The sequence below is a fragment of the Lissotriton helveticus genome, chromosome 4_1, assembly GCF_964261635.1.
Source record: "Lissotriton helveticus chromosome 4_1, aLisHel1.1, whole genome shotgun sequence".
Lineage (NCBI taxonomy): Eukaryota > Metazoa > Chordata > Amphibia > Caudata > Salamandridae > Lissotriton > Lissotriton helveticus.
The window spans coordinates 489531528-489546911 of NC_136063.1; the positions used below are offsets into that span (position 1 = coordinate 489531528).

The 15384-nt window shown below is 53.0% G+C and overlaps 1 protein-coding gene across 2 annotated transcripts in view; it reads right to left on the reverse strand.

Moving 5' to 3' along the window:
* Positions 1-15384, reverse strand: part of WWP1 (WW domain containing E3 ubiquitin protein ligase 1) — a 1173512-nt gene that overhangs the window by 140064 nt on the left and 1018064 nt on the right. The window lies entirely within an intron of this gene.

A 15384-nucleotide genomic window follows, 5' to 3' on the forward strand; every position in this document is an offset into this window, starting at 1 on the left:
CACGTCGAGCAGAACACAAGCAGAAGGGCCCCACGCAGAACTCGTGGAGTGTGGAGGGCTGATCTTCGGTGCAGGTGGAGCTCGGGTTCGGGGTTTCTCAATCCCCAGTGCACAGCTTCGAGGATGCCTCAGGAGCTGCACAGTTAGCAAGTTGCAGGCTTTTCAAGATGTCCGGTCCCACGTGTCTCGTCGCCTCCACGGATCTCAGCTATGCTGCAGTCGTGAAGAGAGGGTCAGAGAGGTCTTGAAGTCTGGGTCTTGTCAGGCTCTGTGCTCGGGTTCCGGAGAGAACGTTGACAAAGCAAGCCGTTGATTTGCTGGATGGTGCCTGGTTGCCCAGGGTGGTCACTCCTTGGCCACAAGGGAGATTCGTCAGTCTTCAGCTTCAGCAGAATGTCGAAGGTCCAGAGTTTCGTGTCAAGTTTCGGTCCAGGATTAATCTAAAGTCTCAGGACTCAGCTCCTACCTTTATACAACTAAAAGGGGCTGGATTACTTACCCTCCTATGGGTGGGACCAGGAAGGGGGGTGGTTACACCCCCTTTCCTTTGTCCAGTTTCGCGCCAGAGCTGGGGCTGGAGTGCCCCAGCAACCGGTTTGACCCGGGGTATGCATGGAGCACCTAGGGTGCTCCAGGCAGAGTCTCAATCTTTTCAGCCCTCCCTGTCCCAATACACAAAGTCCTGTCTGGGTTGGTGCTCGCACCTCTCCAGGCAGGAAACCTACTGTCCAAACCTCCGTGACTGGAGAACAAGTTACTTACCTTCGGTAACGATATATCTGTAAGAAACAGTAGTTAGTATTAGATTCCTTACCTTAGAATATCCCCAGGCGTCAGTCTGGATCCGGAAACTTTTGCGTAGCAGTACCCCTGCGCGTCGGTAGGCGTCGTCTGCAGGCGTCCCCTGCGGCTCCGCGTCCGTCGTCTGCGTCGTGCGCCGTGATGACGTCGCTGGAGTATATAGACGCCGCCTCCGCGCGCTGACGTCAGTTCTTTGCACACAGCTTTTCCGCGCCAGAACACGCAGAGCCATGTGAGAACCAACACTGGTGCCATTAGAAACTAGGGCCCTGAAAGGGATGTCCTTAACCCTAGGTATCAGTTCGCAGAACGGGGAGGATGGGTGGGGCGGTAAGGAATCTAATACTAACTACTGTTTCTTACAGATATATCGTTACCGAAGGTAAGTAACTTGTTCATCTGAAAGAAACAGGTTAGTATTAGATTCCTTACCTTAGAATAGATACCCCAGCAATACCAACCCCGGTGGTGGGTCTGCGAACCAATACAATCCTACACCAGAAAGTCCTGGAGGACCGAACGGCCAAAGAAGCCATCCCTCCGGACTTGACTGTCCAGGCAGTAGTGCGAGCCCCACGTAGCCGACTGGCAAATGTCCTGCAAAGGGACTCCCCGGTTCAGGGCAGTAGTAGCCGCCGTGGCCCGAGTGGAATGGGCTCTCAGCCCAACAGGAGGCTCCTTCCGAGCCAAAGAGTAGCACGCTTTGATGCACAGGACGACCCACCGAGAGATGGTCCGTTTCTGTACCGCCCTTCCCTTCTTCTCACCCACGTAGCCAACAAACAGTTGGTCATCCACCCGGAACTGGCGTGTGCGATCCATATAAAATGAAAGCGCACGTTTTGGGTCCAGACGATGGAGCCGCTCCTCATCTTTTGAAGGATGCGGAGGCGGGAAGAAGGAGGGTAAGGTGATGGACTGCCCGATGTGAAAAGCAGAAACTACTTTGGGCAGGAAAGAAGGTCTAGTCCTCAGAACCACCTTGTCTGGATGAATGGACATGAAAGGAGGTTTGACAGAAAGAGCCTGGAGCTCACTCACTCTCCTGGCAGAGGTGATAGCAACCAGGAAGGCCGTCTTTAAAGTCAGGAGACGGAGAGGACAGGAATGAAGCGACTCAAAGGGAGCGCACATCAAGAAAGTCAGAACCAGGTTCAAGTCCCACTGAGGCATCACGAACGGAACAGGTGGATACATGTGCGTGATGCCCTTCAAGAATCTCGTTACAATAGGGGACTTGAACAAAGATGGCTGATCAGGTAGCCTCAAGAAGGCGGAAAGGGCAGAAAGGTAGCCCTTGATAGTGCCCAGAGCAGAGCCCTGCTGGGCAAGAGAGAGAAGAAAGAGGAGAACCTCGGAGAGAGGGGCAGAAAGGGGATCCACAGCCTTTGCTGTGCACCATGCCACAAATCTGTTCCACCGGCAGGCGTATACCGACTTTGTGGAGGGACGCCTGGCTGCCAGAATCACATTACAGACTTCAGGAGGCAAGTCAAATGGCCTCAACTGTCGCCGCTCAATCTCCACGCATGGAGGTGGAGACTGGACAGGTTCGGGTGGAGGACCGTCCCCTGCTGCTGCGACAGAAGGTCCTCCTGAAGGGGCAGGCGGATCGAGGGACCGACTGACATGCTGAGTAGCTCGGGATACCAGTACCTTCGAGCCCAGTCCGGAGCCACAAGGATAACTTGGGCCCGGTCGCGCCTGATCTTCTTCAGCACTCTGGGCAGAAGTGGTATAGGCGGAAAGGCGTACAACAGACCGCAACTCCACTCGCGCCGAAAGGCGTCGCCGTGCGAGTGCCGTCTTGGAAACTCCAACGCGCAGAACTGATGACATTGCGCGTTCTCTTCTGTGGCGAATAGATCTAACCAAGGCTCTCCCCATTGCAGAAAGAGGCCTTTCGCCACGTCCGAGTTCAGACGCCATTCGTGATCCACCGAGCACCGACGGCTGAGTTCGTCCGCCCTGGCGTTCAGAGAACCTGCCAGGTGTTGAACCGTCAGTCACGCCCTGACGTTCCAGCCATTGCCAGAGACGCAGGGCCCACGACCCCACTCCGCCCTGCTTGTTGCAGTACCACATGGCGGTGGTGTTGTCCGTGAACACCTGCACTACACTCCCGTTGACAAAGGGGAGGAATGCCTTCAGTGCTAGGCGAATCGCCCGCAGCTCCAACATGTTGATATGGAGCCGGGACTCCGCCGGAGACCAGATGCCTCTGATCTCCGCCTCTCCCAAGTGGCCTCCCCAGCCCTGGAGGGACGCGTCCGTCACAACTACGTGCTCCGGTTGGGGAAGGGAGAGGGATCTGCCTCTGACCCAATCGCGGTCCGTAAGCCACCACTGCAACGGTCTCGCAGCGCCCTCCGAGATCAGGACATGGTCGGATAGGTTGCCCTGATGCTGGGCCCACTGAAACTTCAGGTCCCACTGCAGAGCCCGCATCCGCCACCGGGCGTGATGCACCAGAAGGATGCAGGAAGCCATCAGCCCCAGCAGCCGCAGCGTCAACCTGACCGAAACCCGGGATAACGGCTGAAAGATGGGAATCAAAGCCTGTATATCCCGGACCCGCCGTTCCGGAGGATAAACCCGAAACTGCGCCGAGTCGAGAACCGCTCCGATGAAAAGGAGCTTTTGAGAGGGACACAGGTGTGATTTCGGCACATGGATGGAAAACCCCAGCTCGTGCAGGAGGTCTGCCGTCATCTGAAGGTGGTGGACGACTGTCTGGGGCGAGCCCGCCTTCAACAACCAGTCGTCGAGGTAGGGGAAGACTGAAACCCCTAACCGGCGCAGATGAGCTGCGACCACCGCCATCACTTTCGTGAACACCCGTGGGGCGCTGGTAAGGCCGAATGGGAGCACGATAAACTGAAAGTGCTCGTGGCCTACCGTGAACCGCAGGTAACGCCGGTGGGCCGGCAGGACGGGGATGTGAAAATACGCATCCTGCAAGTCCAACGCCACCATCCAGTCTTGCGGGTCTAGAGCAGCCAAGACCTGAGCCAAAGTTAACATCTTGAACTTCTCCTTCCGGAGGAAGCCGTTGACGTTCCGTAGATCCAAGATAGGACGCAGGCCCCCCTTGTCCTTCTTGGGTACCAGAAAGTAGTGGGAATAGCAACCACACCCTACTTCTGGCCCAGGAACGCGCTCGATGGCCCCCTTGGCCAAGAGGGCCGTAACTTCCTCCTGCAGAAGTGTCAAGTGGTCCCCCGACACACGGTGGTTCTGCGGTGGCATGGCTGGAGGAGTGGTCTTGAAGGGGAGGGAGTAGCCCCTTCGGACGAGCTGCAGCACCCACCTGTCCGATGTGATAGTGCACCAGCGGGAGTGGTGATGGCGAACCCTGCCACCCACTGGCGTCACATGGGCCTGAAAGCTCGGACTAGGAGGATTTGGAGGCTGATGCTGCGGGGGGAGGTGTGGTCTGACCCCGCCGTTGTCCCCGACCGCCTCCACGGCGGAATCCACGGCCGCCACCGCGTTGAGAAGTATTCTGCGGTGCGTGGCTGGCAGCACGTGTGGGACCGCCCCTTCCGTGGCCACGAAAGGAGCGAAACGAACCCGTTTGCTGGCGCTGGGTCGAGAGACCCAAGGACTTAGCCGTAACCCTGGAGTCCTTGAAGCGCTCAAGCGCGTGGTCCGCATGTCCATCAAAGTATTTTGGACATCCGTCGAAAAGTTGGCGGATCTCAGCCAGGCGTGGCGACGAATTGCCACCGTCGTGGACATCGCTCTGCCCAGCGAGTCGGTCGTATCAAGGTCACACCTGATGGAATATCTCGCCGCGTCTCGGCCTTCAATGATAGCCTGGCCGAGCTTGTCCCGTACCTCCTGCGGGCATTGCGGCAGACACTCCGCGACCGTATCCCACAGAGAGTGGGTGTAGCGGCCCAAGAGGCATGCGGTGTTGCAAGACCGCAGTCCCAGACTCAGGGACGAGAAGACCTTTTTGCCATACTGGTCGTACCTCTTTGATTCCCGGTCAGGCGGGGCCGACGGGAATGCGGTTTGGGAAGTGGAGGCCTGGATCACCAGACTCTCAGGGGTGGGATGGGTGGACAGGAACTTAGGGTCGTCCGGACACGGACGGTGGCGTCTGGCCACGTTCCTATCAACAGGCGAACCTGAAGCGGGCCTGGACCACGTGCCCAAAAGAACGTCTGTCAAGGCTTCATTGAACGGCAGCAGAGGCTCCTGTGGGCATGACTGCGGTTTGAAGACCACGGTGAGGATGTTAGGCCTCACTTTAGCGACGGGGAGCTCAAGGCGTAAAGCCTTGGCAGCCCTCATAAAACAACACTGAATAAGGAGCCCCAGCCTCCGAAGCCACAGTAGGAGGCGAGACAAAACCAGGGTTAGGAGAATCATCCAGACCACTGGCCTCACCCAAGTCACCTGTCCAGTCCACGTCGTACTGACACTCGCGTGACAGAGGGTCCTCAGACCCCTCCCAACCCGCTCCATAATCTTCATCCTCACCATATTCTGAGTGAACGATGTAGACCGGCTCCACGGGGCCAATGGGCCCCATCGGCGCCGGACTCGGCGTCGGGCGACGCCGGTCCGACTCCGCGTCCGGAGTAGGAGAGGGAGTGGGGGTGGCGCCGCCCGGAGCCGGCGCCGGAGCCCCGACGCCGGCCGGAGCCAGCGACGGAGTTGCGGCGCCGCGCGGAGGCGGCACCATGGGTTGCCCCGATGGAATCGGCGCCGGAGAGGCCGGAGGACCAGCCGGCGTCGACCCCGAAGGGCCCAGCGGCGCCGGGGCCGGAGCCGCCGGCGGCGTCGTGGCCGGAGCACCCGACGGCGTCGGGGCAGGAGCACCCGAACCGCTCGGGCCCCCGGACGGGACCACCGGGCTCGCAGGCGCCGTAGGCCCCGTCGGAGGAGACAGCGCCCTCATGGCCATGAGGAACTCCTCTATCTCCTCGCGCGACGCGCCTTGCCCAGGGACCGACGGGTATGGAGCAGGCAGCGTCGGCGACCCACGCGGGGCCGCGGGGGTGGGGCTACCCGAACCCCCGGCCGCATCGCGCGAGCGTCGGGGGGGGAGTCGGGGGTGCGATGACGACGCCCCGACTTCTTGTGTTTCTTACCTGAGGAACCGGAGGAATGGTGACGACTTCCGGAGCGCTCGTGGCGGCTCCGCGACCGTTCTCTCGACCGCTCCCTCGACCTCCGGCCGGACCGGGACCGCTCTCGACGCGGGGCCGACACCCGGAGCTCGAGAAGCTTGCGGGACCGCTCCCGTCTAGCCTTAGTCGTCAAGGCCCGGCAGTCGACGCAGGACTCCACGTCGTGGTCCGCGCCTAGGCACCGGAGGCAGAGTCGATGGTGGTCGGTGACCGACATCATGCGATCACACCCGTCACAGTTCTTAAAACCGGGCATCCTACCGGCACCTTAAGAGTTAGAGTTATCAAAAAACTTTGGTCAAAAGACCGAAGTACTGCTCTTCGGATCTGCGCTAACTGGCGCGGAAAAAAGAAGAACTGACGTCAGCGCGCGGAGGCGGCGTCTATATACTCCAGCGACGTCATCACGGCGCACGACGCCGACGACGGACGCGGAGCCGCAGGGGACGCCTGCAGACGACGCCTACCGACGCGCAGGGGTACTGCTACGCAAAAGTTTCCGGATCCAGACTGACGCCTGGGGATATTCTAAGGTAAGGAATCTAATACTAACCTGTTTCTTTCAGATAGGACTCCCAGCAGCTGGAGGTCAGACTTGTGTCGGTGGCAGCAGCGTCCATCCTGTGACGCTGGGGCTCTGGTTAACTTTAACCGGGATAGTCATCAACAACATGTCTTCTCCCTCTAGAAGGGTGGAATGATACCCCCGTCGCCAGAATTGGCGAGGGGGTAGTATTCCAAAGCGTATGACACCTTACACGACATGTTTGGATAAAGCCAAACCAAAGTTAGCATTTAACCGCGAGGTTCATAATGCACTTAAGAGTATATGGTATGGCAATATCATAGAACAGCTATAAGGACATGGTTCCGAAAGCTGCAGACAGGCTCAGCTCATGCTAGAGCACCATCTCACATATAACCAATCACTCTGCCTCCAGGATTGGTAAGGCCTGCCATAGGAGTGACTTATAGGTTACTATGTGTCTATATATAAGTAGGTATAGGAATACCAAACCTAAGCAAGGGGTGATTACACGACCTTGCCCCAGCTGAGTGATCAGCCAGTTGTGTGTATTTGAGTGGCCAGCCAGGGGTGGCATAATACATGCTGCAGCCCCTGGTAGGCCTTAGTTACACCTATGCCCTGAGTACCTAGGGTACACTTCTACAGGGGCTGACAAGGTGAACCAATTCCCAATTGTGTATGTACCTAGAGTACATGGTGTATATTTAGAGAGAGTGCATCTGGGCTGTGGGTCTGATTAGCAGGCCCACAGCCACATCTAAGTTGAAAACCAGTAAAGCAAAGCAAAAAGTGGGGGTGACCATAGGGAGCAGACCCTACTTTCCTACAACGAGACGAGAGGAGTTTCAGCCGGCGCTCCCTCCGAGACTTCGGCTTCAATTGTTGGCATGCCTCACAATCAGTGGAGCCGTGATCTTCCCCCAGACACCAGATGCAAATGAGTTGAGGGTCCGTCGCTGACATAAGGCGTCCACACGACGTGCAAGACTTAAAGCCCGAAGGCATTTGCACACTGTTCCACACAGATAACCACAAAAGTGAAAGACAAAGGGCCCAAACAGGCCCAGAGCATAGACCGGATCCGCGCTGCAGGCGTAAAAGGAAAAAACTGACATAGGCGCGCCGGGGTGGGACTTATGTGACCTCGCTGACGTCACATGCGCGGACGATGCCTGGGCGGAGTCGTGTGATGCCGTCCCCCCCCGGCGCGCAGGGATGCTGTGGCAAAAAAGAGTTTTCCGGATCCAGTCTCATGCCTGGGGGTAATTCTACGTTAAGGAATCTGCGGCTAGTAGTCTCTATCAGATCTGCCCTATCGCCAAACAGGCGAGTGCCATCAAAGGACGAGTCCATCAATGTATTCTGGACATCCCCAGAAAAGCCGTGGAAACGTAAAGCGACTGTTGTGGAAATCGCCCTGCCCAGCGAGTCAGCAGTGTCAAGACCACAACGGATGGTGAAGTTGGTTGAGTCTCTCCACTCTGCGATAGCTTGGGAGAGTATGGTCCGAGCCTCCACCTGAGGCAGCACTTGCGTAACCGTATCCCTCACAGAATGGGAATAACGTCCCAAGAGACATGCGGTGTTCACAGACCGCAGTTCTGAACTGGCGGAATGGAACGCGCTCGGGGACGCAGAGGCTTGGACAACCAAGCTCTCGGGGGTAAGTGTTGGGAGAGGAAAATAGGGTCGCACTGGGCCGGGCGATGGCGTTGGGCCACGTCTTGTCCACAGGAGCCCCTGTGTTAGGCCTGGACCGGGTGCCCAAAAGAACGTCTGAGAGTGCATCATTAAAGGGCAGCAGCGGCTCCGTAGAAGAAGACGCTGGCCGAAGCACCTGTCAGGAGGTTAGTCCTGACGGCCACAGTATGTAGCTTGAGGGGGAGAGCTTAGGCTGCCCTACGCAACACCATAGAGTATGAACGACCCTCCTCCATAGCCATGGTAGAAGGAGAAAGTGCGCCAAGTTCCGGAGCATAATCCTTGTCACCTGGATCCACCGGATCCTCATCCCAGTCCAGGTCTAACTCTCATTGAGCTGCAAGAGGGTCCTCCGACCCCTCCCAGTCCTCCCCGTCCTTCATAGCCTGCCGAACAGGTGAAACATACGGAGGTGGGTAGACAACGGGAAAGAAATTCCCAAACGGCGTCGGAATTGTCGCTGTTCAACACCCTTCCGGCTCCACGTCAGGAGGAGGCCGGGCACCGCGTCGGACGGGTCTGCAGCCTACGCCGGCGGCGGTCCCGTCGATGGAGGTCGTACAGGGCCAACTGACATGGATGGGGATCGGAGTCGTCGACGACATCAGGACCGGAGTAGTCGATGACGACGGGCCGGAGCCGGCAACGTAGAAGACCCCCAACCCGGCCCGGGTGGCCCGAAGGTGCACCGGCGGGCCGGATGGTCCTAAGACACGTGCCATGGCGGACAGAACTCCTGCAGCTGGGCCGGAGTCACAGATGGACCCGGAAAGGGAGGGTAGGCCATCGGCAACTGCGGAGGCTCATCCGGAGTCGCTGGGGTGGCCCCACCTGCAACCTCAGCTGCGTCGTGCGACCAGCTAGGGGTAGGCAAAGAGCGACAGCACTTCGTTCGACTCAGAGTGAGAAGACTTCAAATGGTGGTGATGGCTCTGTGGCCAGTCTCTCGACCTCCCATGGTACTGGGACCTGGAACGGGGCAGAGCCGACTCCCGGGCCTCTAGCCACTTTCGGGACCGCTCCCGCAAAGATTTCAGAGCCACGGCCCGGCAATGGGGGCACGACTCAGAGTCCCCAGGCAGCAGAGACACTCATGGTGCGGGCCCGTCACCGACATCGTGTGGGGACAGGCCGCACAAGACTTAAAACCGGGCATCCCTATGCGCCTGTCCTATAAGTACTCAAAAAACAGAAAGAAAAGTCCCCAAAAACTCAGTCAAAAAATGACTGGGGGTACCTCTCTCTCCGGATCTGTGCTTGCTGGCTTGGAAAAAAAGAACTGTCGTCAGCACGCGTGGGCGCGTCTAAGTAGCTCCAGCGACACCATCAAGGCGACTACAATGCCAACGACGTAGCCTATCGACGCGTAGGGGTACTGCCGACGAAAAATTTCCGGATCTAGTCTGACGCCTGGGGATATTCTAAGGTATGGAATCGATCACTAACGTGTCTCTTTCAGATACTGCTTCAGATTGCAACCGGATTTGCTCTTGGCACACTGTTGATCCAATCTGGAGACTTGCTACACCAGGAGTAGCTAGCTGTAGGACTAGGGGCCTTTTTGCTAGGGCAAGCTTTGTCTCCAGTTAAGTGTCCCAACTTGTTAAAGTGGTTACACCAGGCCTTTGAAGGATCAAAGTTCTTCCCCCTGTAACTAGGACCAGATTGGGAAGAGTTTTGAGACCCACCCCCCCTCTGCAGGTTTTTGGGGCCCTTTAGAAGCCTCAGACTTTTTATCTTGGGGATTCTCACCACCTTTCCTCGGGGGAGGTTTTGTAACCGTTTTCTTTTGGTCACCCCCAGTGGTCGTCTTAGTCACTCTAGTCTTGGCCCAGTGGTCTGCCTTCTTTCCCAATTCTTGGGGAGAAAGTAGACCTAGGTCTACCAAATGCTGATGTAACTTTTCATTTTTGCAATTACTTAAAATATGTTCCTTCATAAACAAGTTAAAAAAATCCAGTAAAGTCAAGCACATTGGGTCCAGTTAACCAACCATCTAGTGTCTTTACTGACTAGTCTACAAAATGAATCCAGGACTGGTTTTGTGAGCCCCCCTTGAATCTAATTATGTACTCCTCAGTAGTGAGTCCAAATCCCTCAATCAGAGTTCTCTTCATGAGGTCATAAGACCAAGCATCTTCCCCAGAAAGGGTCAGGAGTCTGTCTCTGCAGTTACCAGAGAACAGTTCCGATAGGAGTGCCCCCCAGAGAGGTTTCTTCACTTTTCTTATTTCACAAGCCCTCTCAAAGGCTGTGAACCATTTAGTGATGTCATCACCCTCCTCAAATTTAGGGACAATCCCTTTGGGGATTTTAGGATCATAATATTGCTCTGTATCCTTATTATTTTGATTGCTGCCACCATTGATGGGTGCTAACCCATCTCCTTTCTTTCTCTCTATAGAGCCAGGAGTCTGGTCTCCAGATCCAGTCTTTTGGTCAGCCTAGTTAAAAGGCTGTCCTCCTCATTGAGGCTGTCCTCACCAGAACCTGGGCCACCTGTGTGGCCTCTAGGTCCCCAGAGGTTGATTCTTGAAAGTAAGGATACAGGGTCCCTTTCTTCCCTAGGAAGTGGTGGAGTTGGGGACCTATCTCCATCCTTCTCACCTCCTTCCCCATCGGACTGGTCATCACCATTTTCAGAGGGGTGGGCCTTTGCATACTCAGCCAACAGCTCCTGGAGCTTTTGTTTGGTTGGATGGGGGCCCATTGGTATATTTTTAATTTTACATAAGGACCTTACTTCCTTGAAAGAAAAGTGAAGATAAGGGGTGAGGTCAAGTTCCTCAACCATGTCCTGCATGTCAGTTCAGTTCATGAAGCTTTATTCGGTGCATTCAAAAGTAATGACCATAAAAGCAGACAAGCAAAATGTTAACAATACAAAAACACAAGTTAAAAACACATACAGAGTTTTAAAAAACTCATGCTCTTCCTGAGTTGAATGGACTTACATAAAAACATTGCAATAAAAAAGCATTTGTCCGGAGAATTTAATTCATAAATCATTTTCATAGTATCTTCCACATTGAAAATAGAAAACTTTTTAAAAAGTGGTTTTAAATAAACAATCCTCAAGTTCATGAATAGTGTGCAGATTAGTAAAAAGTGCAGGGTGCTCTGTTTCGAGTAGCCATCACATTGGCATGGTCCAACCGGCTGTCTCTTTAGTTGTGGAAAGGCCACCAACCCGTGGGCTATCCCAAGCCTAAGCCTCGTCAAAACAAACCTGTGGGCTGGTTTGGTTACCATACTCAAGTACATTTGAAAGCCGTCACTTTGCATGTATTTATTGTACGAGATAACCGATGTAAGGCGCCCAGTTAGAGCTTCACGTTTTTGAGCTCGGTATGCCAAAAAAATACTCTTCAAGTCCAACTTAGAGTAGTTTCCCACAGTTTCCCGGGGTCTGCAACTATGTTTAGTCCAAATATCTTTTGAAAGCTATCCACAATAGAACCGAGCCATGGTATCTTAAGGAAATTGTCCAATTTCAGGCAGTCCTCAATGACAGACCGGTTAAAAGCTCTCTCATCTATGGTCCAAATGGCCCTCCATAGCAACAATGGTCTTAACGTAATCAGGTCACTTAAATAAGTAACTCCGACTTCCCTATGGGTTAAATCAGTGGAGGCAGAGACGGGGGCACAAAGCAGTTTTTTAACACAGCAATTTTCTTCCCTTTGCAGGCAGTCAACATTTGAATGGCCCCATAACCCCGCCCCATATAATGCGATCGTAACATTTTTCGCTTTATATATTTGCATCATGTCATTAACTCTTCTATCACCAAGCTTTGATGCAAATTTAAAGATACCATAGGAACTTTTCTTCATTTTAGACCTAACGTTCAGTAAGTCATGGGACCAACTACCATCATGAGAGAAAATGACACCCAGGTAGCAACATTTTTCCACATCCTGGACTTTCACCCAATCAATAAAAAACACATTGTTTTTCCTGTTTCTAGCACCACATACCATGGTATGAGTTTTACTTTTATTAATGACCAGCCTCCGCTTTCTAATAAAATCAGAAAACTGGTCCATCAGCCGCTGTGGACCTATCGGGGTCCTGGACAGGAGCACAGCGTCATCTGCATAAAGCAGAACTGGGACACCTGCACCACAATTCTGGGGTGCATCTGCTTGGACTGTTTTCAGGGCCCGATCGACTGCATTAATAAATAAGGTAAACAAAAAAGGGGCTAGGACACAGCCCTGTCTTATACCGCGTTTAACATCAAAGTTAGGGGTACACTCTCCCCCTACCCCAAAGCGCACACAAGTCTGCATTTTATCATATAATCTAACTAGGAAGAAAATGATAGCCTCGGGTGCCCCAAGTTCCAACAGGACAGGCCAAAGAATGGAGTGGCCCACCAGATCAAATGCACTGCTCAGATCGGCAAAGCAAAGATATAAGGTACCAGGCTTAGCCCTGGTATACTTTTAATTCTAAGTTCAGGCATTGATCTATTGTACCACGACCCCTTCTGAAACCGTATTGAGAGTCAACCAGAATCCCCTTTTCATCTGCCCACTCTTCCAGCCTGTACAACAGCACTCGACTCATAATTTTTACTGAGGAGTCTAACAAACTGATCGGGCGATAGTTACTTGCTGTCGCCTTGTCCCCTTTTTTGTAAATTGGGACGATGATGGAATCCCCCCAGGTAGATGGAATCTGGGTTGTGACAGCTGCATTCAACGCCAGTGTTAATATGGGTTCCCACATCCGTGGAACTGTTTTATATACGTCCATGGGTACACCATCTGGACCCTGCGCCTTACCCCCTTACTCAATTTAATGCTGTATTCCACCTCAGCCAAAGTAATATCTAAGGGGACTATGGGCCAGGAACTTAAAACAGTATTAGTAGGAACCGCACCTTGAAAGATGGCTGAGAAATTTGAAATCCAGGCCTCACAACCAACATTTATTTATTTATTTATTTTATTTTAAGTTTTTGTAGAGCGCGTAGTCACCCAGCGGGTATCCCAGCGCTGAACCTCGTAGTCCAGAAAAATGGAAGTGCGGGAGAGAGGGTGGTTTAAGGGAAGAGGAGGGTTTTAAGTAATTTCCTGAAGCGCAGGAGGTTGGGTTCTGATCTGAGTTTCAAGGGTAGCGCGTTCCATTGTTGAGCTGTGTGCACCGAGAAGCGACGACCTCCTGTGCGGGCCTTTTTCACCCTGGGGACCACAATAAAGTTTCCATGGTCTGATCGGAGCGCTCTGGTAGGTTTGTAGGGTGTGATCCAGTTGCTTAGGATAGGTGGACCTGCATTGTGCAGTACTTTGTGAGCCAGGCACATGGCCTTGAATATGACTCTTTCCCTGATCGGTAACCAGTGTAGTTTTTTCAGTGCCGGTTTGGCTGATGTTCTGGCTGGGGTATTCGTGAGCAGCCGGGCAGCGGCGTTCTGTGTTTTTTGTAGTATTTGGAGAGTGGTTTCCGGGGCTCCTAAGTAAATGGCGTTGCTGTAGTCCAGCCTGGACACCACAAGACCTTGGATCAGTAAAAGTCGGGACTGGAAAGGGAGTAGAGAGAGCACCTTTCTGCATGATCTAAGTAGGCCGTAGCAGGTTCCCGCCGTTTTCCTTGCCTGCGTTCTAAAGGTGAGATCTTTCTCTAGCCATACTCCTAAACTCTTGACTTCCATCTTAGGGGTAGGGGGTTCACCCATACAGATGGGCCAGATGTTTGGTGGAAGATTCTGTGTTTTCTGCCCTAGGAGGAGAATCTCCGTTTTTGACCCATTTAATTTCAGGTTGGAGTCGCTCATCCATTGATGGATATTGGAGAGGCAGTCATGGAGATTGGAAGGCTCTAGCTTGGGGTGAGATAAAGTTACCACCAGCTGAGTGTCGTCAGCATAACTGACGATGGTGACTCCAAAAGGGGAGACCAACTCCTCCAGTGGGGCCATATACACGTTGAACAACGTGGGGCTTAATGATGAGCCCTGTGGCACACCACACCGGAGGGGGATGGAGAGGGAGCGGCTTTCACCTTCCCAGACTTGGAAAGAGCGTTGGTGAAGAAAGGACGCGAGCCATTTCAATGCTGTGTCTTTCACTCCGATGTTTTCTAGACGTTGGGTTAGGACCTGATGGCTGACAGTGTCGAAGGCCGCGCTCAGATCCAGGAGGACCACTGCCACTGATCCTCCTGAATCGAGAATTTGGATACAAGATGAGGTACTTTATCATCACAAAGAAAAGGGGAATTAACAGTAGCCCAGAATAGGCAATTATTAGAAGTTTCTGCAGCCTGGGTTAGATTATCCCATGCTTCTTGTTGTAACTCCTTCTTCCTTATGGACAGAGCCAGTTTGTAGGCAGAATCTCAAGTGGGCAACCAAAATTTTATCCCGGGGTTTCGCTCCCAGGGCCACTTTCAACTGACTTAAGGTGGAGGTGCATGTATGATCAAACCAGCCCTTTCCTTTAGAGGGGTTAACCGTTCTATTACTAGTAAAGACATCCTCAATAGTTTTACAGATTATGTTAAAGTGGTCCATATTATCAGAAGGAGAACTACCCACATTCAGGATCCCTTCAATTTCATCCATGGATTTAGAGACAATCATACTCATAACTGTTGCTGATTTTTCCCCTTTCCATCTTATCTGTGTTCCATTTCGCCTGTGAGGCTCAATGTCACATGAACTTATGGTCGCTAGTTGTCTACAATGCATCCATATCTCAGTTTCCAGTACAATTCGATTGTGATCACTGAGTGATGGATCCTGGATAACAGAAATAAAAATACTTGGCACAATACAAGAGGACACCATAACATGATCAATGAGGGAGTTAGAATTCCTTCCAGTAAAAGTGGGTATGATTTGGCCATCCTCATCCTTCCCATGTTGTAATAGCTCTAAACCATAAATTGCCATGAGATTGTTAATAGCGTCACCATAGGCATTATGCGGAAAGTGTGCTATGTAATTATCACTATTGTCTAATATACCACAAGCCCTAGAAAGTGACAAAGGACAAATGGAAAAATTAAAATCACCTAACCAAATGAAATTAAAAAAACATTTTGCTTCAGAAACCAGCTTCACGAGTGCCCTTTCCAATTCATCTATAACTAGATGACGGGTACTATTAAAAACATTATTATAAAAATGTATTAGCACCACCTCACAGCCATCCTTTTCCTTGACCCACAGAATTTGTGAGTGTGTTCCTACCATAA